Here is a 27954-nt window from a genome sequence, read left to right as displayed (position 1 = left end):
AGACACCATCAGCTCAGTATGTCCAAGGCTGAGTCTGATTCCCTATGGTCAACATCTTGTAGGAGGCTCAGGAGAAAGGGTTGCAGATATTATATAGCCCACAGAAAAAGAGAGGGCCATGTCAGGAGCCCTAGAATTTTCCATTTCATGCAGCTCTGTTGTTTTCCCCATATTACCTTCCACCATGTATGACCTGCCTCATCCTTCCATCTGCAATCTGCCTCCCAACCTTGAAAGTCAGATTTCAGTTCCTCACTATGATGTCTTTCTTGGGATTCTTTATATCTTTGGTAATTGGAAGCTTCCATCTGAGTGGGATAGATTGCAAATAGCAAAGTTTCAACCACCCAATTTTACCAAAAAAGAGCTTATATTTTCTACGCATACCTATCAAAGGACAAGAGATTTCCGACTGTGGCTTATAGGCATATATATTTAAACACCTTTTCTCAATTTCCTTTTCTTTTCTTTTTTTTTTTCTTTTTTTTTTTGTCTCTGGAATTTTTTTTATACTTTTTATTAGGTATTTTCCTCATTTACATTTCCAATGCTATCCCAAAAGTCCCACAGTCAATGGCCTTTTTCTAATTTCCTTTTCATCCTGAGGGGGTGCTCTTCAATCTCTCCTTACAGAACCCCATTTCCTCTCCAGCTAATGAGCCTCGACTCCTTCCCTTATTGTAGGGGAGATATTGGTTAATAACCAAATGCTGTCTTTGGGGTCTGGGAGAAGAATAATGTCTGTGAACATGCAGATCCCATGGACTTGTCATTTCATCATCATCTCATATAACACTTTTGTATTTCAGATATGTATGTATGTATTGATCCTGTCTTTTCAAATAAATTATAGAACCTCTAAGGGATGAATTATGTCTTATTAGCCTTCATGCCTTAGTGCAATGCAAGCTTTCAATCATAGATTTTTTAAATGAAAAAATTAAGAATATATACAAATATAAGCCATTGGTTAAACTGACATTTCATTAATTCCCTCTGCAAAAGCTGTATACTACGCCAGCAGTTACTTCTGGCTACTGATTATAAAAAAAGGTAGTCATTAATCTAGGTGAGGACTTCAGAAGTGGCTGTGGCCTAGAACCCTGCTCACAGGACGATCACCATTGTGCTCATTGAGCTTTTTGTGCTCTGAATTCCTGGCTCTTCGACATTTTCTTTCTGTCCAAGTCAGTGTGCTGACTCAAGTTCATAGAACTTATGCCAAGGTATTGTCTTCCTGGAACATTTTCACCTGAGAGAAAGGTCTGCCATAAGACCTCTCAGGTGATGAGTCCTAAACTCTAGAGCTAGCATCAACTTTGAAACATATGTAACACCAAGGGTCTCCCGGACTGGTTTTGTTTTTCTTCCTACTCTCAGACATTGTCAAGAATTCCCTTCTAAGGAGTCTCCAGAGGTACAGGTGAATGTTCAACATCTTGAAATCCTGCTGTGTAGCTCTGCATCTTAGGAAGTGTTACCTAGAAGTCACCTACATCATAGGTCATGAATTCCCATGCATTGGGCCCAGGACTGCTTTTGCTTCTGAAATTACGTGGAAGTTTTGAGTCGGCTTCATCTGACCTACTCAGATGTGTTTTAAAACTAGTTCTCACCATGTCTGTGATTTTTCTCTCCACAGCTAAACGTCCTTCCCTCCAGTTCTTCAGCGCGTAACACTCTGGGACTTCTCATTGCTAAGAATCGGGAAAGTTGAAGATGTACCCCTGCTTACAAACTGACCTGGGAACCTGTCACCATTTCATAGATGCTGGTCAATGACACAAGCTTTCTAGAACAGAGTCAGAGGATTTCATGACTCATGGAAGAACAGAGTAAAGTGGGAGTGAGCTCCATGCATAATCAGTGCCCCTAGATCTCACACACCACAAAATTAAGTCACCCTGTCCGAAATTACCTGTCCTTTAAATGCTTTAGCATCTGTCTAGTGTCTGAGTTTGGGATACAGCATGCTCCCCACTCTCCAGAGAAGACCAATACAATCTAATTCACTCTTTCAATATGAGGAAAAACACCTTGTCAGGACCACCTAAATGCAAATATATGCATTCATATATGAACACAGATCTAGGGGAAGGAATCTGTGCCCATGTAAAGCAGAGACTGAGTATGTACTCTCCTCCCAACACATGGCTATATGCACAATTCATGTGATACTAAGCAGTCCTCAACCTGTGGCTTACACTGGAGGCCACATATCAAGTATCCTGCATAGCAAATATTTAGATTACAATTCATAACAGTGGCAAAATTACAGTTATGACGCAGGAACAAAATAACTTTATGGCTGGGGGTCACCACAACATGAGGAGCTGTATTAAAGGGCTGCAGCATCAGGACAGTTGAGGACCACTAAACTAAGACGAGCCCAAAGCACAAGGGTGGCAGGTAGCTGCCTAGGCTGAGTGCTGTCTAGTTGGAGCTGGGGCAGGTAAGAGAGGAGAGGAATTCGTGGTGAAGCAAGATAGGGAGACGCTCCGCAAGGCACAGCCTCACAATCCAGGACCAGAAATTGTCCTCACGGAGCACTTCGGGTGGAGGCTCTTAGAACAGCCCAGAGCCAATGCTATACCAAAAGTCCCCCATACCCACCCACCCCCACTCCCCTACCCGCCCACTCCCCCTTTTTGGCCCTGGCGTTCCCCTGTTCTGGGGCATATAAAGTTTGTGTGTCCAATGGGCCTCTCTTTCCAGTGATGGCCGACTAGGCCATCTTTTGATACATATGCAGCTAGAGTCAAGAGCTCCGGGGTACTGGTTAGTTCATAATGTTGATCCACCTATAGGGTTGCAGATCAGTAGGGCTTTTTATTACAGACCAACACTGTACATGAATTTATTATTATTTACTGCTATCAAAACATAACACCAAAGTTCTCATTCCCATTCTGTTCTTAGAAAAACCAAGGTCAAGTAAAATACTGTATCTATGCCACAAGGCTCAAAAGTGCTTTAGTGCTATAGGCCCAAGCCTAGTACTAAAGCTGTCTGGTCTGGGCTCTGGGTACTGTTTTAATCTGATTACTTCTTGAAACAACTCAAGCTGCATCAACCAGACCTGAGCCAGATACTTTCATACCTCTGCTGCTGTATCCAAGTACAGGAAACTTTATAAGTTGCAAAGTAAATGGCCATGATCACCTTTGGCACAGGGTAAAGCTCTGCCCTCTCCCCACATGGACAATGTCATGTGATGTGCCCTGAGCATCCTACCTGTGACAAACCAAATTACATACAAAGCTCCTAAAGGATGGGAAGAGTTCCTGTGGGATGTTATCAGGGACATGGCTCAACTGGGAGAGAACTTCTCTTACAAATTTGAAGACCTACACTCTATGTCCCCTCTATTTCCCAGTGGTATGATCTCTAATAATCTATCCTGTCTCAGCCTCAACATCCTTATCTTTAAAATGGACATGATACTTTTGTCCAACTCCTGGGAGTGCTAGGAAGTTTGAATTCATTACTCAGTGATGGATACTCAGGGCTGTATGCTTGTTCCCTCCTGAGTTGGCCATGGAATCCACAAAGCTGAGAAGCATGGCCCCTGCCTTGACACTTGCATGTGGGTCTCTGCCTAACATAATTAAGTAAATTATCAATTAGAATTGCGATAAGTACAATGGGGGCATGTCCTTTAGGCCAGAGTGGGTCAGAACCAGCTAGATCAGAGGTGGTTAACTGTGGTCTGGCTAGTTTTAATAAATGAAGGTCATTGGAACACAGCTTTATTCGTTCATTTACAGATTAGTTATGGATGATTTTACTCTGGAACTGAGTATTGGAGACAGAGACTCCTAATCTCACAAGCCAAAAAGAGTTATCACCTGGTCCTTTAAGAAAGGTCAGATGACCCTTGACATAGATGAATCAGGAGAAGGAGATGAGCCATACAGAGGAAGTAGGAAGATGGGTCTAGGACTTAGAAAATATAAGTCCAGAAGATAAGAACTATGAACTTCCAAATCCAAGTCCCCAAACAGCTGGCTTCATCTCTTGTCCACTCATCTCAGGAAAAGAGAACAAATCCTCCCCATTGATTACTGCACCCCCCTCTGTATTCACAGTGTCCTCCTCTTCAAGAATACCCCCTCCCTGCTATTCTGCCTCCTGTATTGTCAGCTCCTCTCTCTTTCCTGTTCCCACCTTCTTCTAGGGTCTGAAATGGAGCCCAGTGGACCTCAAACTTGAGATTCTTCTGTCTCAGCTTCCTGGACACCATTGCTAACTAACTTTCTCAATTAGAACCATCAACACTCTCTATTCATACAAGGTCATTCTCTACAACATCTCCTTCATCTTCCTGAGTCTAGCCCATTCATTCTCTATAATATTCTTTGGCTTTTTCCCTCCATGTCTGTGCCCACTGCCTATTCTAGACCCTCCTTTGTTCTTACCACACCTCTGAGTACCTCTACTCCAACACCCAATCATTCCAGCTCCAAGGCCCAGTCCTCATCTCGCTCCCATTCCACCTTCACTGTCCTCATTCTAAAACTCAAATCTGGCCATGTCACTCTACTTCATAACATGTCAGGGATTTTTGGTTGTTTCAGGGTAAACAACCAAACTTTCAACTTCTGCATTGATTTGTTTTGATCCATCTTTGCTTTAGTCCCATGCAAAGTAGGACCTTCTATCCTATAGACACAATAATTTATTTTTTTTCTTGAATACCTCATATATTTAGATATGCTTCCATATTTAATAAATGCTTCAACTCTGAATTCTTATAATGAAATACAAACCAGTAGATCATTTTCCCAGTCTCCCTTGCACTAAGGGTGTAAGTTGCCTAAGGTGACTTAGGGCTCACAATTCAGAGGAACTCAAATCAGATTCTAAATCTGAGAGCAGGAGCATAAGGAACATACATGACACAGGACCTGTTCTCTTCTGAGTGACATCTCAGAGATGTCAGTCTGTGGCAGTGCCAGTGTCTAACACTACCCTAGGAAGAGTGAAAATTATCACTACTGTACCCATCCAAGGAGCAATGATGACCCCTCCAAACTACACAGCACTTTTCTGCAATTGCATGCATAGCTACTGGGTCTATAACATTAAGTCTAGAGTCTCTGCACTCTAGGAAATTATAAGTACCTTGATCTTTAACAAATTCATTTTTTCTGGTTAACCTAAGAGTTAATGTAAATTTTCAAAAAGTAAAAGTTACAATACACTTGTGAAATCTTTTCTCATATCCCATTCCTACCCAGTGGGAATTTCTCCATCTTTTTCCTTCTTCCATGCTTACTGTACTCTAACTCCCACCCACCTACCCACCCCAATACACACACTTCATGACATATGTGTGTGATCACACTTCCCTCTCTACCTCCCTTTCATCCATTAAAACAGCAAAGCCATTTATTTATTTATTTATTTAATTTATTCATTCACTCACTCGTTCATTCATCAAACATGATAGTCATATAAATGCCACACTTCTCTGTATCCTAGAAATATAGAAGATAACAAAATAAAAACAGTTTCTACCTCTATAACCTTTGTATATTAAATAATAGATAAATAATATCTACTTATCTATTAGAAGAAGGACAGTCATCTTTTGTACTCACTGTCCAGTGCATTCCACGGTGTTGAATACAGAGGATGCTTTCAGAACATGCTCACTGAGTGGGTAAATGAGATATGCTTTAAGCCCTGACGCCTATAAATTCAGCGTAAAGGCCAAGAATTCACCTCATTGTGTCCATCATCTTCATCTTGAGCTTAGCTTCACCACCAGCACCACGGCTGTGAAAATGGGGGTCTCCATTGTGATGTGCCCTAATCATACTTCCCTTTTAGTAAATTCCTGGAATAACTACTGTATTCCTTTTAAGTCACATGAAGCAGAAAAACTGTCTAATTGAGCACTCTGGTTACTGGAATTATCAGTAGCCAAAGACATTGATGTACTTCTTTTTATCTTTTTGGTGTAACTTATGTTAGGGTTGGAACACAGTAGGTATTCAATAGATTATGCCTAACATAATTTGGTTGTCTTATATATACATGTATATACATATATACACTCAAACAGAGCAATGAAGAGAGCCACTAGGTCTAATTTTTGCAGAAAAATTCAGAACAGCCTCTGATTAGTGAGTTTGCTCCATTTCCCAAGAAATCGTTTTAACCTTTAAACACAGAAGGTCATCATCTTCTCTCTCTGCTCATGCATAATTCCCCTGCCCTCTGCTCTTCGGTGCTGCAGCTCCCTGCCTGAGAGAGAGAGACAGAGACAGCAGGAGGAACAGCGCTGGTGCTCAGAGGCCCAGGATGCCTCCCTGGGATTCTCTAAGCCCTCAGAATATGTTGTCTCATTTGCTACATTATTAATAAAATTGCAAGAAGTTTTGGAGAAAAGTTTTTCCCCCACCTACAAAAATTAGCATTTATCCCACACACTGTGCAAAACTTAGGAGTAAGAACATTAATAAAACAGAAAAATGTTCCCTTTGAGGCTTATCTGGCAGCCAATGCCACAAGAGGACTTTGAAAGAGAACTGGGACAGGTCAAGTTGGACACTTCAAGGTGATGCAGTGATCACGGTCACGGTGGGTGGCCCCACAGTGGCCAGAAGAAATCCAGCCAGTCTCAGCATCTGCCGTGTGGCAATGTTGGAAGTGGTCTGTGATAGGGGCTCCATGCACGGTCAGTGACTCACGAAAGCCAGAGATGTAAAATTGCAGAAATGAGGCCAAGGTCAGAAAACCTGGAAAGGTATAGAATGGCCTTCATGGATGGCCCTGCAGTTAAGTGAGGTCAGGGTATGTACAAAGGGAGAAACCTCTGAATGAAGCACTCTGATTGGTGGAACACATTTTTCATAAACTTCAGGATTTCAATGCTTGTCGCAGCCATGCCACACAGTTGCTTTAAATAGATAAATGGTGACCCGTAGTCTCATTGTTCATTGCCTTGCTTCACCTTTCACCTCTACCACTTGCTTCTTGCTGGCTTGTATCATAGAGCCTACTCTTTTGTGTGGCATGCTATGGGCTTCACATTGTAATGCATTACATATTAGAATGTAAACCACCTAGCAATGATGTCATATTACTTACTGCTGTATCCTTCACCCCTGGAAGAATGCCAGGGACCATAGATATTTATTGAACATGAATACATGAACATGAACATGAATATACATGAATGCAGTACATCCTGAACTTAGACGCTTAAGTCATCTCACTTAAATTGCTTATGGATTAGGATTACCTCTCTGTATTTATACAATTATGAGTGTTTTGCTTAAAACAGCAACATTTTATCTATTGACTTTAGGCCCATTTTCAAACTTTTCAACTCTTGATTCTGTCACAAGCATGGCTTCTCCCAACTCCTGTCAATTCCCCCCAAACCATGGCAGCACGCCATCTCCCTCCATCCAAATTGTTGATAAATATTGAATAGACTGAGCCTCCTGACATTCCAGCAAATATGTTCCATCAGGCTTATATTAATTGTCCTAAGTCAATTGCACCAAGAATTATTGAGATAAATACCCTCCTTTATAGAAAGGAGTTTGGAGATCAAATGACCAGATGAGGCCTTCATTTTATACATTGGGGTCACATGGTAGAGAATGATATGATAGCCTCTCTTTGGCATCATACCAAGAGCAGTTATGAGTTTAGAATCCTTGGCCAAAAGAACAAATATTGTTCGGCTCTGAAAAGAGGCTGTCTGCATTGAATCCATACTTCTTTAGAAACAAACACCCACACACAATAAATAGGTAATTTTTATTGTCAACCAGACTAAAATTGGACTCACCTAGAAACCCATATATGAGTACACCTGTGACGATATTTCCAGAGAAGTTTAAATGAAGAAAGAAGACCCACCATAGCATGGATAGCACCATCCCATGGGCTGGGGGTTCAAGCTAAATAGAGAGGGTGGGATAAGAAAGGCTAAGGAGCTCCAGCATGCATCTTTCTCTATTTCTTGAACATGGACACAAAGCTACCTTGTGCTTATAGCCCCATGCCTCCCCTGCCTTCATGGACTGCATCCCCCAAACTGTAAACCCAAATGAATCTTTAAGTTGCTTTGGCAGGAATTGAGTCAAAGTTCTGAGAAAAGTAAGCAGTGTAACAGACCAATCCACAAGCTCATTCAGCATTATTTCTTCTGGAGAAGTCAGATCCATCCATCCACAAAGCTTGTGGGCTCCTCAGCATTTCCGATCTCAAATGTGGCCTGTGCTCAGCAACTGTGCGGATTAGGAATCCTGCACAGAGCCCTGGTCTCCCATTCCCACCCTCTCCTTCCTTCTGTGTCTTCTAAGGCAGCCAGTGCTTTCCTGTGCTCTTCATTTTCTATCCCACTGAGACTTGTAAACTTATTTAAGCGGGATGCCAGTGCCAAGAATACGCTGGTAAGCTAGAGCCAGCAAATACTCAAAAACAAAAGAGAGGTTTCTTGGCAGTGCTGAACGTATAAAATCCTTTGGCTCTTGGTGACTAGTTCAGAATTTACAGAAATAAAAAAAATGTGTTCTGAACAAGCCAGATTCAGGGGTGAAAGAAGAGTCTTCGTATGTATTGCTGAACGAATAAATAAACAAATAAATGAATTTAACAAATGAAAGACATAAGTCCAGATAATAAGGAAAACCACCAGTAGTTCTCTCGGCTGACACTGATTCCAATGGAGCACGAGGAAGGATTACACACAGTCACACAGTGCCCCTCTACAGATAGCGAAGAAGTAGAAGTGATTGTGTGTATTTGGAACCATCCTCTTCCTGTCCTGGTCTCCTTTTCTCACCTGTAAAGGTGTTTCCCAGTGCATCACATTCTCCAGAATCCCTTCCTCAGGCTCTGCGGCTTCTCCTGGGGCTGCTGGCCTCAGAGCACCTGCGTACACAGAGTTCAGCTAGTGTCTTGAGTAGACTCTGACATTTACCCTTCGTTTAAACTTTTTCCCACATTACCATCTAAGACTTCTTCATCTGCAGACTGCTCAGGCTTAGCAGTCAAGACGTCTGTGGTGGTCAGGATGGCTGGCCTGTCGAAACGCTAAGGCTCTCGGGAATAGACTCCCTGGAGTCCCTGTTTAGGCACAAGGTGAGCAGCTCTGCTAGTGAAACTAAAAAAGACACAAGTGACTCAAAGCTGCCAAGAGAGTGTCTTCAATTATAGGAATGGAACCTGCTGCTGCAGTCATTAATTATTTATGGGCAGATTTGGGGAAGAGGAGGAAGCAGGTGGCAAGACAAGCAACAATAAGACAGGGACAGAAAGGGTCCCAGGTGCCTGCAGTACTGGCTTACTGGGTGGTACCCACCCTCTGCTTCATGGAAAAATGGTACTACAGGCTGCTGTCTGTCACAGCACTTGCTTCTAACCTGGTGGCCTAGGAAATGCCTGGGGATGAAAGCCCTGGTCTCCTTGGCCAGCTCAGTTCTAGGTTTGGAAGAACTTCTAGCAATTGGCCCATCATGGTTGCTAGGTATGACATGGAATTAACACATGCAGGACCCCTCTAGAAAACCTCCCCCTCTATGCAGCCTTCCACCTATCCACCTCTTTTTCTACTACTTCCCACAGGCTTCACAAGAGGCAACCACATCTCCAATGTCACATAACAAACAGAACATAACAAATGCAGATCCCTGGGCCTTTCACATCAAACACACACACACACACACACACACACACACACACACACACACACACATTTACATGCATACTCACATATCACATAAACTATACATGAACACATGAACCCCACATATAGCATTTATGCAACATAATAAACACACACACACATACACACACACATACATATACATAAAGACACAACTAACAACACCCAGGCTTGTTTGTTGCCTGCATCCCTACCCGCTATTCTTTCTGAAAATAAGGAAGGATAGCTTCCTCCTCATTCACTTAGCCCCATTGCTTCCTCTTCTCTCCCATAACCCCTACCTCTCCCAACACTGCAGGATTTCTCCTGGTAGCATTTTATTTGCTGGGATTTTACTTCTTAAAAATAAAAAAAAGACAGGAAGAGTCACAGACATTAAGTCACCCCTCCCCTCCTCCCTATAGCAAGCCCAAACATTGTCAGTTGGGCACCTCCTGTCCCTCCCTGCAGTGATCAGGCTCCCTGCTGTCTCCTGCACCCCTGAATAGCATCACATGTGCTCCAGAATGCCCCTCTGATGCTCCCTAAGGAAAGTCAAGTTTTGCCTAAGCGTACCATATTCTCATACATTCAACTTAATTTCTCTGTAAGCTTTTCTTATCTTTAGAATTTGGTTCTTGGACATTAGGTCCTTCTCTCCTCTCTTTGCTTGTTCATGTTCCTGACTATCAGTGCCCATGTACCAATACCCTTCACCCCTGGAACTGCAGCCCAGCAAGGGCTTTCAGTTACCTTCCTGAAATGGTTCTCTTCTTGTTCTTTACCCGTAATGTTTCATAGTGAACTACCAGTTCTAGCCAACCAATTACCCACATACACAAAGACCTTGACAAAGCCCACGCTCCCTGACTTCCAATCTCTATTTTAGTTACTTACCTTGTTGCTGTGCCAAAATACCTCAAAAGGGCAACTTAGAGAAGAGAGGATTTTGTCTCCCCATTGCGGGATACAGCCTCCAGCCCTTCCTGATGGGAAGAACATGAGATGGCTCGCTGGTCACATTGCCACCCAACCATGGAAGCAGGGAGAGATGAATGCTGGTACTCAGCTCGCTTTCTCCTCTTTACAGTCCCAGAACCTTTGCCCATAGAATAGCATCACCCACACTTAGTGTAGCTCTTCCTGTCTCAGTTAATCTACTCCAGATCATCCCCATAAATGTGTCCTGGGATCTGTGTTCCATGGTAATTGGTGTTTCTGAATGCTATCAAATGGATAATGAAGACTAGTCATCATATCCTCCTTCTCAACCAGCAAACATCTGTAGACTATGTCTCCCAACAGTTCCTCATGTTCCCTTTTCTCCCTGTTCTTAAGCTGGTGTCTCTGTCATCTCACCCTCTAACATGGAATGGCCTTTATGTAAATGGGTTCATGTCAACTCCAGTGCCTGAAGTGTACACTGGAGCTGATTTCTCCTGAAACCCTTTTGCTGAATGTCTGGCCATTCCTGCAGTCCTTCTCTGGGAGATGCACACTCAGAGAGGGGAAACTGAATGGAACTCAGCAAAGCCAGAGGCACAGAAGTTATTGTTTCCTACATTTGTTTATCCATTAAATTATACCTTCAGAACTTGGAGTTAGTCCTTATGTGAATCTCTCAATACACACACTTAGTTTTCTTAATTTCCTTTAAATAATTTAGTTCTATCTGGTTTTTGTTTGTTCGTTTGTTTGGTTTTGGTTTTTCGAGACAGGGTTTCTCTGTATAGCCCTGGCTGTCCTGGAACTCACTTTGTATCTATCTGTTATTTTTTAGTTCCTTTCTTTCTTTCTTTCTTTCTTTCTTTCTTTCTTTCTTTCTTTCTTTCTTTCTTTCTTTCTTTCTTTTCTCTCTCTCTCTCTCTCTCTCTCTCTCTCTCTCTCTCTCTCTCTCTCTTTCTTTCTTTCTTTCTTTCTTTCTTTCAGAAAAGTTCATCCTCAGAAACAGTCAAGTTCATCACAGGAAATGTCCACCAGTGCCTGCCTGTTGTGGTATCTCTATTAGTTGGACCTAATAATTTAAAACTCCAAAGACCAGGCAATTTATTTAGCAGAAATCTATTTGTCATGTTTTTGAAACCAAAAATCCATGAATAAGATAGCCACTAATCGAGTGTCTGATGAGGTTCATCTTCCAGGCTTACAGAACACCTTCACTGTCCTTGCATAGTAAGGAAAAGAAGACTCCTCCCTTTCCTCCTCCAGAGATAATATCATCTTCACCTTCATTAGTGAAGTACCTCTCGAGGCCCTTCCTCCTAGCTCTGCCCTGAAACAGGACAGAGCTTCAGCACGGAGGAAGTAGACTCAAATACACTGCCCATGGGAACTGATGTCGACAGTCTTGTATAAGATGGGCACATGGGATGTTCCATAAGTGCCTATAGAACAAATTAAGAGATGGATGGATAATCAAATCAGCACATGGCAGTTTCTGGCCAGAGTCAGTTCTATCAACAAACGTTTGAAAAGAAACTTTAGCATTATCTGTCTACAAGCATTTGCCAAGCTCACCTCAGTCTGAGTGTAAGGGGAATGGTCATACACATTTTGTACATACACATACATCTGGGGAAGAAGTATATTGAGCCACTTCTCAATGGTCTGCTTCTTGTCTTCATTAGACTTCCTGCTGTCATTCAGTCTGAGCATCACTTCAGTGTGGCCTTCTGAAACTACTGCTTCTAATGTGGCCATAGAGCCAAGCTCCTGTGGGAAGCGGGTGCAGCCACATGGGCCAAGATGGCGCCCTGGCCCATTGCCAGGCCCCGTGAAACCCACATGTTTACTGCCTTGCCCGAACATGCACAGTGAAACTGCATGCAAAAGCTGCCTGCCAAGTTAGACTATTCCTCTTGATCTGGATCTGTCAGCCTATCTGTGACCGTCCTGAGCTCGTGCCTGGAGCGTGTGTGATTCTGATTGGATGAGGTGGTGTGGAGCGAGATGAGGTCAGTTGCCGCTACTGTATAAGAGTAGACCCTGCCCCAAGTAAAGAAGGAAGAGGAGGAAGCTGCTGAGAAAGCTGCAAGTAAAGCGGAGGAAGCTGCAAGTAAAGCAGAAGCTGCATGAACCCGTCTTGGTGTCTGTGTCGTTCTTGTCTCTGTGGGTCGAAGACTGCAGCAAGCTCCATTATAATGCTGGATTTTAATCTTCTCTACAACACTTACCACTATTGAATTTTTCATGTTTACTTTTCTGTGTTCCCACGTGTATTAATTTTCTATTGCTGAAAAACAAATTGCCACAAACTTAGCAGCTGAGAACAACACCCACTTATTAGCTCACAGTTCTGTAGACCAGAAGTTTGAGCATAGAATTGCTTAGTGCTCTGCTGAGAATTTATAAGACTAGAATCAGGACTCCAAAATAACTGCATTCTCATCTAGGACTTCAAGTCTTCCTCCGTCTTCTGAGATGTGAGAAAGTCACGGTCTAATTACCATTGCTCATAGCAGAGCATCAGAGACTTATAAGGATGAAGACAAGAGGATTATTTTACCTCAAGAGTTCTGGTCCAAAGCCAAAAGACCACATCTGGTCTTGCTAACATAATCCCATGGTAGCAGAGCATGACAAAAGATAAGAAGCTTGGGTGTATGTATTTCCTGGTCTATGCCCCTCTTCTTCTGTTTTTTTATGTGTATTGGACTTTTGTTTCCATGTATGTCTGTGTGAACTGGAGTTACAGACAGCTGTAAACTGCCATGTAGGTGCTGGGAATGGAACCTGGGTCTTCTAGTGCTCTTAACCCACTAAGCTATCTCCACAGCACCACTCCCCTTCTCAAAAGGAGACATGATACTCTCCTATTTTAATTCTAATACTTTACACGAGGTATTAAGTTTCACCATGAGGTTTGGAATGGGCAAGACATAATTAAACACGATAGCAAGAAGATTTCAGCCCCTAAGGGTCATAAGACTAAGGTTTCTATGAGCTCCAAAATGTTGTTCTCATTCCTTACCATGAGTCCTCCATCTTCAAAACTAAAAGCAAAGAATCCTCCTCAAGTGAATCTCTCATATACATAGAGTATCTTTCATCTTTAGAAAGAATAAACTATTGACTCTCTTGTCAGTCAGCTTTGAAGTCAATGTTGCCTTAAAAAAAAGTAATCTAATTACCTGAGTGACTGTCACATCATAATCTCCCTTTCTGGCTAGACTCTTGGAGAGTCTTGGAGACTATCTTAAAAATTTTATGTAGTATTCTAAAGTACAGCTTTGCCTAGATTATTACCCATAAAAGTCAAAGTTTATAATAATGCTTCTAACTATACAAAGGATATACAGACAATAAAGCTACCACACAGAACAGTGGGACAAGCCAAAAATACTGGTCAACAGTCAGAGACAAGTTGGACCCAGGACATGACAGGTCTAGATACTTTCTGCCATTCCAGAAAACAGACCAAGAAAATGAAAATCCCATGCATTTTCAATCAATCACAACCCACCTTTATCTGTAGAATGTCCCAGAGAACCCCTGAGTTGGAATAGTTCCACCATAGAGGTACTCACTGGATATTTTGTTTTTATTAATGAAAAATAAAAGAGAAATTTCTCCTGGAAAACAGATGCAAAGAACTGGAAGGTACAGTTTATGGAGAGAACACAACTGGGATTATGAGCCAATTGAATGCCTCTTTTCTCCTTTCCTTAGGAGACCCATCTATACTACCTTTGCCAACATTCACCTGTACCCAAGACCCATGCAATCCAACCTACCCTAGGAAGCCTCTGCTAACGCCCTAGCCATGTTCTCTATACTTAATCCCCACCAAACTCATTTTGCCCTTTGAGGAGCTGCCTTTTGCTGCCTTTATTCAATTATAAAACACAAAGTAAAATATCTGTGTTTTAATTCTCTCATCCATGTTTCTTGAGGAGTCCGGCTTTTCCCCCCACTCCAGTGTTTGCCCCTGTTTAATAAGTAAGCACATGTTGGCTATGAATGTAGAGGGTTTGGCTTAATGCTGCTTGAACTCTGTTAATTTGGGTCCCCCAAACTATTTACATGAGTGTCCACAAATATGAAACTGAAGGACCATGCCCCCAATTGGTTCTGATTGGTATATAAAGATGCCAGCAGTCAATGTTTGGGCAGGGCAGACAGAGGCAGGACTTTAGGGACAGAAAGGGAGGAAGAAGGAGAAGATCATACCGGGAGACTATGGAGAAGAGGAAACCACCACACCTGAAAAGAGTGGAGGACAGGGAGATACAGCCAGCATGTAAAGGAGAGAGTGGTGTGGCACAGAGGGATGCCCAACTGGGTCCAGGGCAACCAAGATAGAATGCAGAATTTAGTAAGTAACTACTCAGAATTATCGGCAGGAAGTGGATTGCACAAGTAGAGGTTAGAAAGTGGCCCAGCTATTGCACTGTTTAAGGTGTATCAAAATATAAAGGGTGTGTGTGTGTGTGTTTGTGTGTGTGTGTGTGTGTGTGTGTGTGTTTGTGTGTGTGTGTGTGTGTGTGTGTGTGTGTGTGTGTGTGTGTGTGTGTGTGTGTGTGTTTGTGTGTGTGTGTGTGTTTGTGTGTCTTTCGGGAACCCAGAACATTGGGACAGTAGCTAAACCCCACCACCAGAATTTTTATTAATTAAATACTTCTTTCAACATGTGAATAATGCTGAGAAGCTGTTCAGTGCTTTTTGAAATTGCTCTATGGCAGGCAGGAACTGGGGGTTAGTCAAGGCTGGGGTAGTCATGAGGCAGAGTATGTCAGAAAAAGAGGGGGAGGGATAGAGAATTTCACTAGAGCTGTGCAAGCAAAGGAGAACATAGGCTAGGGACACTGGTACCCACAAAAAAAGAAAGCATAAAGGCCTATAAGTCAGATAGCATAGAAGAAAAGATGATGGAAATCACCAAAACCTAGGTGGTAACGCTGCCTCAGGTGAGCACTATTTGAGGGATGTGAGTATCCACATCCCATTAAGTTGTCAAGATTACTTTCTTTCTAAAACCCCGCACAGAGAGCCACGGGTACACTGGATCATACCAACTCTCCATAGTCTTTACTTCTAGAAGTACTGATCCAGTCAGTACTGATCCAGAGGAAATGATGTACATTAATATTTCTGGTAGGGGTGGCATATGTTCCTTGTTCAGAAGGGGAGCAAAGTATATTTGGCAGCTGGTAAGATAAAAGGCAGCCATTTTCACAGGCTGGGTTATCATTACTAAGACAAGTACCACTCAGGTTCACCAACAAAAAGGTATTGCTCTAGCTATGATTTCCAGAAAGACTTTCTGTACACCTAAGATAGACTAGAAACTTATGAAACTCCTTGCCCCATCTGGGCCCCCTTCCCACTGGGGAGATTATCCCTCAGTGGGACTCAGAAGGCAGCCTCAAAGGTGATAAGCAAGAAGGCAGCAGGGCCTGGGAGAAAAGGAAGCTGGGATTATTCATCAGGGAGACAGGCAGGCAGGATTTCATACAATCTTCAGGTATCAGCAGAGTTCTTAGGCAGTGCAGGCTAAGTCTTGGCAGTGGCTACAGAGGATAGAATAAGAAAAAGAGCTTAATCCCCAGCATAGGGGATTTAGGATAGCTATGGGGGAGAATTTCCTGATGGTGAAAGTTGTTAAAAGTTGCAATGAATGGTCTCCAGAGAGAGTCAGGACTGCTCTGGAAGCTTTTACAAGTAGAAGAGATTATCCTCTGGCAGGGCCAGCTTATCACTAATCCTGCCTGAAGGCAGGGGAATGGACACAATGACCTCAGGGTCTCCTTCAGACTGGTAAAGCAGGCCTTCCCATCAGCAAGCCAGCTAGCACTGCTGAGCAGGTGATATGCTTTAAGGAAGGCCCAGAGTGTTCCCAGAAATAAGTAGAAATGGAACCATGGGAGACCTCTTACTACGTTTTAGTCACAGCTGCCTTACAGCAATGACCAAGGTCCTCTACAATCTCACTTCTATTCAAGGGCACTTTAGACAAGAGAGTTAGTTAAGATCATCCTAAACTAGAGCAGAGGTGGTTTTCTCCCCAGACTGCAAAGCACCCAGATGCCAGGGATGTGGCTGTGGTCTTCCCTGCCAAGGTTTCTACAATCATACAGTAGCAGTGGGGAACCATAGGATGTCCTCCCCCAACTGCTCAGGATGGCAAAACAGGCTATACTGCTTCTAATAGTTCCCATGTGTGCTTCTACTGCTTGGTAGTCAAGGGGTAAGCCACCTAGGCCACTGATCTGGGTCCAACCAGTGCAGAAAACTATACAACTTCATGTATTACACAGGGGACAACAGTGGAAGCACAGTACAGGCTGAAAGGGTTAATAGACATGCAGAGTCCTGCTGAGATGTCTTTGGAGGATTCTGGGCTGTGTGTGGCTTGAATGATGAGGAAGATTTGAGCATCGAAAAGAATAGAGGTCACTGAAGCATTTAAAAAGTGCTGTCAGTCATAGGAAAGACTCTAAGAGCTACAGTCTATTCAATGTCTTCAGAACATGGACGAAGGAATGATGCCTAAGTTTCTGGAAATTGGCGCCATCTCCATGCAACGTGCAAGGACAAAGTTGGAAATGGACACTGACCCTGTTGTCAGGTCAGTCTCCCCCTTGACCCAGAACATTCTTTCTTTATAGCATCTGGGAAGGTTCTTCCCACAGCTCCCTTCTTTAAAGACAGTGTTTCTCTGTGTAGCCCTGTCTATCCTAGAACTTACTCTGTAGACCAGGCTGACCTACCTACCTCTGCCTCCTGGGTGCTGTGATTAAATGCCTCTTCCCAGGGCTAGCTCCTTTGTTAAAGCACAGAGACTATCCTGATGTCTTTTCCTTGTCCTCCACATCTTCTCTCCCCTATCCCCAACACCATGGCTACTTCCTACTATTCAGTACTTTACAAGGTCAGAACTCTGTCTTCTCCACAATTAGGATCCTACATCCAGTGGGTTCACTTCAAAAATAGTTTTCCTTTTGTAGGCTTAACATCCCAGCCTTCTGGTCATTTCTACCCAGATTGCACTGCCCTCGGTCAATACAGGTCCAGAGCTGAAGAGATAACCATAAATATGTAGGAGAAAGGAGCAAAGAAATGTATTATTCTATCCATCCATCGCGTAGTCTAGAAACAGACTGCAGCTTGTTGCAAAGGCATATTAAGCATACAATCAGCAGCATTCTCACGCCCAGATAAAGCTATTTTCATTTCATAAAGCAAGAGAGCAAGTCAAGTCATTAGGGAAACAGAAATGCGGAACTTAAATGCCTAATTGGAAGCTCTATTGCACTTGCAAAGTACCTTTGGTTTTTCTAAAAATTCAAGGGAAACACATTGAGCTTATAATTGCAGGAAGATCAATGCCGTGTTCCTTCCTGCATTAGCACAGAAGAAAAATCCCTTCCTGTAGGCCCAGCCCAGCCCCACTAGGTTGTATAAACATCTGAGACCTAGAGAGAGACAAGGGGCTCAAGGAACTTTGAAAGGAGAGCACAAGTCTTTTTCTTTTGCCCTAAATGCAAAAATCAACGTTCACAGTATCATTCCAGCTCCTGAAGTCAAAGTTTTCTACATCCCACTAAGAAAGATGAATGCTTTTCATGCATCTAGTGGTCAAGTCCCATGCATACTTGCAAATACAAGGCTAATACTTGTCTTCCAACCTCAGGGATTTCACTTGCAAAGCACAAAAGTTAAAAGAGGTCAGAAGTTTTCACCCTAGGGTTCCACGAGTGGACCTGGGGAGATGCTGATGGGAGGTGGCCATGCAGAAAATGAACAGATAAGAAGGGCATCCACTGGCATGACTCTCATCCCCACACTCGACCATGTCAGTGAGATGACCACAGTGATACCTGTTTGGGGATTCTATATATTATTTGTATAAGAAATTTTCTTTCTCTCTCTCCCCTCCTCCTCTCTCTCCTCCCCCTCCTCTCCCCCTCCTCCTTCTCCTCCTTCTTCTCCTCCTCCTCCCCTACTCCTCCTCCTTCTCCTCTCCCCCCTCTCCCTTTTATACGTGGGGGGTGAGAAGTGCGTGTCACACATGGAATCTACTAAGCTGAATAATCTCTGAAGATCCTGTTCCTAGATCTGTCTGTGGAGTGGAAAGAAACCTACATTTCAACAGCCCACCAGCATGGTCAGAGTTGAATGCTTGTAACACATCCCAGGTGCTGAGAACAACACTGTCTCAATCACTGTTTCTTAAGAGATTTGGGGTTGACTTTGTTTTGTTCTATACCTGCAACTTGACTGTTTTCCAGCAAAGCAAGAAGATTTCCACATCCCATGCTTCTGTGTCATAAATGCATTAAGGTCATCCTTCCAACTCTTCTAAGCCGTGGTTCTTACAAAGCAAAGATATGAAAATATGAAGATTTTCCTAGAATTTCACTGGTATCATGGGCATCCCTTATGACTAAGATTTTTTTTTCTGAGAATCCCCTAATCAAGGCGGTTGTGGGAAGCTTTTATTAACACAGGCATATCAATTGAGAAGAAGAATTAACTGAAAAAATATTCACAGGGCTGATAGACTGGAAATTTCTGGAAATTCATATATAGCCCTCAACTGAATTGAGTTCTCTCCATGCAGGTAACAGAACCATTGAATGCTGCTGAGAACATTCATGATGGCTGGGTAGTTAATGTTCTTGTACCTAACAAACTACCGGAACTGAAGAAAGGAAAGGTTTGTTTTGGCTCTTGGTTTCAGGGAGATTTCAGTCCATCACAGTGAGAAGACCAGGCCTGATCATGGCGAGAGCTTATGGAAGAGACTCTGTCTATCTTGCTAGACGAGGAAGCAAAAACTCCAGCCAAAACAAGGGGTAGGTATAACTGCAAAGGCCCAGACATAGAGGTATATTTCCACAAGCCAAGAAGCACTTCCTAAGATGTCACAGCTCTTCCTCAAACCAACAGTTTCAGACATGAAGCTATGGGGTGTTGTTAACAGTTTACTCCAGGATTAAAACCTTCCATCTTGGAGGAAACCTTCTTAAGATTTAGGATACGTTCAGTGAAGTTAAACAACAGGATGATATCTAAGGTAGGAAGTGTTATCCCATCCCACTAGGAAGCTTATTAAGCTTGGGAAGTAAATAACTCTGAATAGTTTTAGGACGTCACTGAAGCTAACTATATACACTAGGTCCCTCCTCCACAAGCAAACAGAAGCAGTTAGGATTACTGATAGTCAGGTAATCTGAGCCTAGGAGAGGCTGAAAACAATTGAACTACCTGGAAGAATAGTTCACACATGCTGAGCTACCTGAAGATTGTACAATGCACTCCATGGTTCCTCCTTTTAAGGATTCTCACCCATACTGGGGAGGAGGATTTGGTGACAGAGCTGTCTTTGAATCATTTTTGCTCCCGCAAGTAATCCTTCACCCACAGTTCTGTACATAACCCCAGTAAAACTCAAGTTGGACTTTGGTGGTATCTGTGCTTTGGCTGGTCCTCAGTTCCCTATCTGCAATGAGTAGATATGTGTTCCTATCTCTCTAGCAATAGTGTTGCACAACATGAGGATACTTCAGACTTAAGATATTACAAAGCTTAGCATTCACTTAATTTCCCTGTCTGTAAAATGAGAGAAAAGGTTCACACTACATTCTGGTGATCATCTTCCTTAGGTTGTGAGATGTCTGCTGCTCTTTACCCTCACTAAACAGGAGGTAAGATGATAAAATGAGAAACAGAATCTTTCCCTTTTCACTAGCAGTGACACACAAGTATTAAGCTAGTAGATGACAATGATGGGTAATTCAGACTGATGTACAAAAGCAGATTTCCCAAAGTGTATGATTATGTTTCTAATTGTACTGAAAATGAAAGTACAGGTATGCAGTGGATGGCAATCAACCCAGTCCCACACTGTCACTGTGCAATAGCACCAAGATGAGTCCCATAGATCAGTCTATTTACTAGTGATGCAATGGGTCATACGACTCCACCACTGCCAGCTTAAGAGATAGGAATGTTTGCAGGAATAGAATGAACAATCTGCAGTGAACAGGATCGAGGTTCCCCCAAAGACTATACATCCAGATGGACATAGCATGTCACTGGAGAAATGGAATCATTGGAGAGAGGAAGAGACGAGACAAAGAAGCAGAGTTAATGACAGCCAGTCTTGTTTGCTGAAGCAGTTATCTCAGACCAGTTTGCCATTTGACCCCATGTATTTTTTAAAGCCTGCAGTTAAGGAGCATTTATTAAAGTGTTTCCAAGTTGTCCTCTGAAAGAAGAGATCCTGACAGGCCACTCAGTATACTGCAAAGGTGGGTTAAATGCTATTATCCCTGCATCAATGATGGGGAGACAATATATAATGGATTGCTTTAATTTCCTGGAGACACGCTGAGAATTCATTCTTGTGGGAAGTGAAGATCTGAGAGGAGACAGAACCAAAAGTCAGACGACAAGATCCCCTGCCAAGACTGCCAGCCTCTAAGAGGGGAGGAAGGACGAGCCCCAAACCTTGGAGAGCCAAGTTCTGCACTGTAGACTTCACCCACCTTTGAGGACAACAGATGAAAATGTCCAGGAAATGCACATGTGGTGTAGGAGCAGAATAATTCAGATTCTAATTTAGTTCATGGGCCTGCTTTCTTACACTGACAAACCTTTCTTAAAAATAAATAAATAAAAAATAAAATAAATAAAAATAAAAATGCTTTTCTGATGAGAGTCAAATGGCTGAGGCCAAAAACTCTGTGAGATTGGTCTGCCCTCAGCACACTAATAACGTTCCTTAGCAACTCCCCCTCCACTCTTAGGGGGGGATAACATCTCTCTCTGCCAGGGGAGTAGAGACCAGAGACCAGGATAACCCATGGCCAGGGCTGGAACTCAGCCATGGAGTCTGATTAACTGATGGTGACTAGCATAGTGACTAGCAGAGTGACAAGCAGGACACAGGCATCCAGTGCCAGGGCAGCACTGACCTGTGTGGGGAAATGCAGGGAATTCAGTGAGAGACTCAAGCTGAGCCACCACCATGTCTCAGTGTCTCTTCACTCCTCGTGACTCTAGTAATTGATGGTAGGAGGTGAAATGTGAAGGGTCACTGTAGTCTCCCATGATCAGTGTGGCATGACCTTTGATCTGCATGTCTATTTTCCAACACAGCCATCAAAATAGAGCCATGGAAGCCACCTCTCCCTTCCCCGTCCCAACCAGGCTTATAGGTGTGCGAATGGCCAGGAGAGGTTAAGTCAATGAAGAAAAGAATTGGCTTTTCTGAGCTGGTTTTTTATTTTCTTATTTGTAAACTTGGAGCTCTGCTTCAGGGTTTTCAGAATTGGGTGGAAAGAAATGAAAATGTGAACTTTGTTTATCCATCGATGTTTTGATTTATTACACATTGACAGCTTGCCAGCTCCAGCCCTTTGTGAGTTTGCGTCACTCCTTTTAGCAATGAACTCTAAAGCTGGAAGAGACCAGCGTCTCCACCAACCTCATTTTCCAGAGGAAAATACTGAACCCTTGTGAACTTTGAGCTCACTGGTGGTTTCCTGACAGATCAAAAGCATGCATCCAAGTATTTCCACTGCTACCACTAATTGCTGGACCAGATGCTTCAAAACTGGACTTGGATGGTCTTGGTTTGAGAAAGGGATATGCGAGAATCAATTTGCCAATATTCTCATTCTTGGAGGAAATGATATCTATCCTAAGCCAAAACATACTGGTAAACTCTCTAATTTAGTCATATGATGTCTCACTTTACATGATAAATGTTTCTAAAAAGTTGCACACAAATCAAATTTTTGTAAATTGAATTACTTTTTTTTAAAAGCACAAGATAGATTGCTTAGTAAAGGAACCCTGGGCTGAAAATGAGAAATATTTCTCCAATTTAAATAATAACTACCTCCATAATTTATCTCTTCTGTAAATTCATAATTTAATATTCCTTGGTTTTGTTTAGCATCACTTGTTTAAAACAAGAACGATCTATATTTATGTAGCTAGTGTCACTGGGAAGTTTGCAGTGCGTTAATAATAGCTAATTCATTTCTTACACATGGCCCTGAGAACTAATAAGAGAGCAGGACTCCCATTTGGCAGATGAGCAAAGTCAAGGCAAAAAAGGGCGTACATTCAAGGTGCTGGGGGTAAATCAGTGGCATAGCTAAATATCTTTATGTTCTTACTGTTTAATCCAGTGTGATAGGGTATGTTAGGCAACCATTGTGTCCAAAGGAGATATTCTCCATCAATCATAAACAAGAACTCCAAAGAAACTTCTAAACTACTTCAATCTCTTGTGCTTCAGTAATCTAGGAAAAGCTTGTTTTCCCTTTATCTTTTTTTTTTCTGTGTATATGTGGTGTTTATGCACCACATGTATTTGCCGGTATGTAGGTACATGTGTAGAAGCCAGAGGATGTTGTCAGTTGTCCTTATTTATTGAGGTAGAATCTCCTGTTGAGCCAGAGTTCACTGGTTTGTCTAATCTAGCTAACCAGATTGTCCCTGAGATTCCCTCTCTTGATCTCCCAAGCGATAATATTATCAGTTTGGCTGCCACCACACCAGCCCAGCTTTTATCAAAACTCTTATCCCCATGCATGCTTGGCAAGTGCACTGCTCACTGAACCATCTTCTCAGCCCCAATTCCATCCTTTCTTGATTCACTTAGGAAATACCACAGGCAAACATTACTCTCCATGACTGTGTGGAGATCACAATGTGTGCTCACTGAATCCTCACTATACAACTGCTCCCACCCATTGTAAGAAGAGGTGATGGTTCTGCCCACAAGGGCTGATGCATTAGAGGAATAGGCAGAGCTCACATACAAGATTGCATGGCCCTCCTGATACCCTCTAGAAGATAGCCTTCACCTTTTCAAGGAAACATCTTGGCTTGGAAAATGTCAGTCTTTGGTTATTTTCAGATCATATTAAATTATGAAAATCTGGAAAGTTAGAAAGTATACTTACTACAAATATCTGAAAAGCTAATATAAATAGATTTTTGTCTGTGTGTCTCCAGAATAAAATGACCTCATCTGCAAAGTGGGGATAGTGATAACACCAGCCTTGGGGACTTTCGATAGTATCTGCATAGCACACTCTTTCTAAAGCACTTTACATCCCTGAGCACATAGACAGCCTCACCAAGAAGCATCTGTAATTTATACCAAGGCTTAACCTTTTCCATGTGCAATCCCTTTTCACCCCAAAAATAAAATAAAATAACATAAAATAAAATAAAATAAAATATTAAGTGACTACAGCCTAACTATGCACAAATCAAATCTAATAATCATAGAAACAATTCTTTATTGTATCTTCAATTTTGCTAGTAATCAAAGATTAAAGTAATTATGAATACTAATGAGATACAAGTGGGGACTTTTTTTTTATCCAAATAATGAAACCTTGGCTAAATATTTGACACTTTCAAGACACAGAATATCATCAATGTTTTACAGAATTGATCAATATTTTTATGTTATAGTTCTCAATGTTGAAAATGCCACTTTGCATAAATATGTAGCATAAAATAGCAGTATGTTAAGTATGTTAAGGGCCACTTCAGAAATTATTGGAAGTTCTGTCCTAACCCTAAACTTAATGAATTCCTATGAACCTCAAATGAGTAACTCAAAAGACATGTTTTTCAAATTAAGCATTGTAACACAATTCAATCTCAAGACATACTGATTTGATACTTACACACTGAGGGATAATGACAGGAAAGTATTAGAAGTCTTCTTTTGCTGTAATTATGTCATTATGTTTCTTGAAGAGAAGACATTTGTGTGACCAGTGAAAGCACAGTACAGTTCATGGCATGCAAAAGAGTCTTAGATCTGAGCCAGAGTGACCCGGGGAAGTATTAACTAGCACTGGTGGCTTGACGTTGTGGAATGTTGTAGGGAACACATGTATGTTCAGAAGCAAGAGTGTAGTGAAGGAAACTACATGATATGGCACAGGTGAGCATCGCCAGAAGTAACTCTGAGTCATTACAAGTCCTATTGAAAGTCAATTTTCAGTCCTGTGCACTCAGAAAACTTTCCCTGATGCCCAAGCTTTTCCAAGCCCAGCTTCAGTGTGGGATTCACAGCTTAAGAAGCTGTGGTTTTCATAGAAGGCACCATGGGCTATAGCTAAGAAGAATGCATGGCAGATCCTTGTGAGGAGCAACTTAGCAAAATTCTATAAGGTAAGTACAAGTTGGGCCACACTAAATATCTAAGAGGTTCTATGTTATTCATTGCTCAGTGGAGATGTCAATAAAAGCCAGGCATTGATATATAAACCTGGTTGAGAATCAGAATAAGACATACAGTGTTATTCTGTAGTCAAAACAGTAGAGTTTGGGTCAACCTCATACTCCAAAAGTTTTGGAAAGGCTTGTGAATTTCTCATCTTTTCTAGCTTTTTTTTTTTTAATTTACTGTTTGAGAATTGCATAAAAGAATAATTTTTTTTACTTTTCATTGGATATTTTATTTATTTACATTTCAAATGTTATCCTCTTTCCCAATCCCCCGCCCCCCGGCCAGAAACCCTCTATCCCATTCCCTCTCTTCCTGCTTCTATGAGAGTGTGCCCCTACCCATCCACCTACTCCTCCCCACCCCCCACCCCCGCCCTCACAGTCCCCTACACTGGGGCATTGAACCTTAACGGGACCAAGAGCCTCTTCTTCCATTGATGCCTGACAAGGCCATCCTCTGCTTCATATATGGCTGGAGCCATGAATCCCTCCATGAGTACTCCTTGGTTGGTGGTTTAGACCCTTGGAGCTCTGGTTAGTTGATATTGTTGTTCTTCCTATGGGGTTGCAAACCCCTTTGGCTCCTTCAGTCCTCTCTCTAATCCATTGGGGACCCCGTGATCAGTTCAATGGTTGGCTGCAAGCATCTGCCTCTTTATATGTCAGGCTCTGGCAGAGCCTCTCAGGAGACAGCTATATCAGGCTCCTGTCAGGAAGCATTTCTTAGCATCCACAATAGTGTCTGGGTTTGGTAACTGTATATGGCATGGATCCCCAGAAGAGGCAGTGTCTGGTTGATACTTCCTTTAGTCTCTGATCCACACTTTGTCTCTGTATTTGCTCCCGTGAGTATTTTGTTACCCATTCTAAGAAGTAGTGAAGCACCCACACTTCGGTCTTCCTTCTTCTTGAGCTTCATGTAGTCTGTGAATTGTATTTTGAGTATTCCAAGCTTCTTGGCTTATAAGTGAGTGCATACCATATATGTTCTTTTGTGACCTCACTCAGGATGATATTTTATAGTTCCATCCATCCATGATCCATGATCATGCCTAAGAATTTCATGAAGTCATTGTTTTTAATAGCTGAGTAGTATTCCATTGTGTAAATGTACTACATTTTATATATTCATTCCTCTGTTGAAGGACATCTGGGTTCTTTCCACCTTCTGGTTATTATAAATAAGGCTGCTATGAACATAGTGGAGCATGTGTCTTTGTTATATGTTGGAGCATTTTGGGGTAGATGCCCAGGAGTGGTATAGTTGCATCTTCAGGTAACACTTTGTCCAATTTTCTGAGGAACGGCCAGACTGATTTCCAGAGTGATTGTACCAGCTTGCAATCCCACCAGCATTGGAGGAGTGTTCTTCTTTCTCATCCTCACCAGAATCTGCTATCACCTGAGTTTTTTGATCTTAGCCATTCTGACTGGTATGAGGTGGAATTTCAGGGTTGTTTTGATTTGCATTTCCCTGATGATTAAGGATGTTGAACATTTCTTTAGGTGCTTCTCAGTCATTCTGTATTCCCCAGTTGAGAATTCTTTGTTCAGCTTTGTACCCCATTTTTAATAGGGTTATTTGATTGTCTGGAGTCTAATTTCTTGAGGTCTTTGTATATATTGGATATTAGCTCTCTATAGGATTTAGGGTTGGCAAAGATCTTTTCCCAATCTGTTGGTTGCCTTTTTGTCTTATTGACAGTGTCCTTTGCCTTACAGAAGCTTTGCAATTTTATGAGGTCCCATTTGTCAATTCTTGATCTTAGAGCATAAGCCATTGGTGTTCTGTTTAGGAACTTTTTCCCTGTGCCCATGTATTCGAGGCTCTTTCCCACTGTCTCTTCTGTCTTTTCTATTAGTTTCAGTGTATCAGGTTTTATGTGGAGGTCCTTGATCCACTTGGACTTGAGCTTTGTACAAGGAGATAAGAATGGATCCATATCTCAGAAGATGGAAATATCCCCCATAATCATGAATTGGCAGGATTAGTATAGTAAAAATGGTCATCTTGCTGAAAGCAATCTACAGATTCAATGCAATTCCCATCAAAATTCCAACTCAATTCTTCATAGAGTTAGAAAGAACAATTTACAAATTCATTTGGAATAACAAAAAACCCAGGATAGCAAAAACTATTCTCAACAATGAATATTTTTTATCTGATTCCCCACTCCCTTCCAACTACTCTCACACCCCACCACCACTTTCCCTCCCAATTTCATGTGTTATGTGTTCGTTTTTTAACTCACTGGGTCAAATTCAATAAGTGCAGTGGTGTAAGACCATCCATGGAAATATCAGGAGCTGAATACATAAAGAAAACAATCTCTCTCTCTCCCAGTAGCCATCAGTTGCCAATATCACCACAGCAAGAGGTCAATGTTATGAGTCTCTCACTGGTCTCTGTTGGGATTTTGATTGGCTTCATCTTGCACAGGTCTTATGCATACAGCACAGCCACTGTAAGATCATCAATCTTTATTTTATTAAACATTCCCAGTGATTTTATGTAGTTCAACAATTTGGCATCTAACTACCTAAGCTTGAAAACTAGCTATGTCATAAACATAACTATAGTGTGACTTGCATATGATTTGCATGTGTAGAAGTAGGGTACATGTGTTGATAGTTAATATACATAATGGAGAACTATCCAAATAGAAACACCACACACACATACGCGCGCACACACACACACACACACACACACACACACACACGCACAGACAGATACATGTACACACATGCAAACCCTACCACTAGTGATATGATGCTATGTATCTCCCTGAGACTTTGTCAATAAGAAGGCTATCACTAGATGCAAAGCCTCATACCTGGGCCAGATTACCAAAATCAAATTCTTTTCTTTAGAAGTTAATATGGTTCAGGTATTTGGTTGTAGTAATCTAAAAATAAACCAATATAAGTTTCTTCCAAAATTTATGACTCATTTGGAAGTTAAGCATGACATAAGGATGTGTTATTGTGTGTCAAGTTGACAAAGGATACACTTGTGATGGTTATTCTTAATTGTTTACTTCACTACACCGGGCATTAACACAAACCCA

General features: G+C 42.0%; 1 long non-coding RNA gene across 1 annotated transcript in view; it reads right to left on the bottom strand.

Annotated features, from left to right (window-relative positions):
- Positions 1-5631: 5631 nt before the first annotated feature.
- Gm32398 overlaps positions 5632-27954 on the bottom strand; it is an 86196-nt gene continuing 63873 nt past the window's right edge. Inside the window, exon 3 of the long non-coding RNA XR_381224.4 lies at positions 5632-8898. This is a non-coding gene — a long non-coding RNA (predicted gene, 32398). The remainder of the gene's footprint in view (positions 8899-27954) is intronic.

The sequence above is a fragment of the Mus musculus genome, chromosome 12 (genome assembly GCF_000001635.26).
Source record: "Mus musculus strain C57BL/6J chromosome 12, GRCm38.p6 C57BL/6J".
NCBI classification, from domain to species: Eukaryota; Metazoa; Chordata; class Mammalia; order Rodentia; family Muridae; genus Mus; species Mus musculus.
This window is presented reverse-complemented; position numbering and strand designations above follow the sequence as displayed.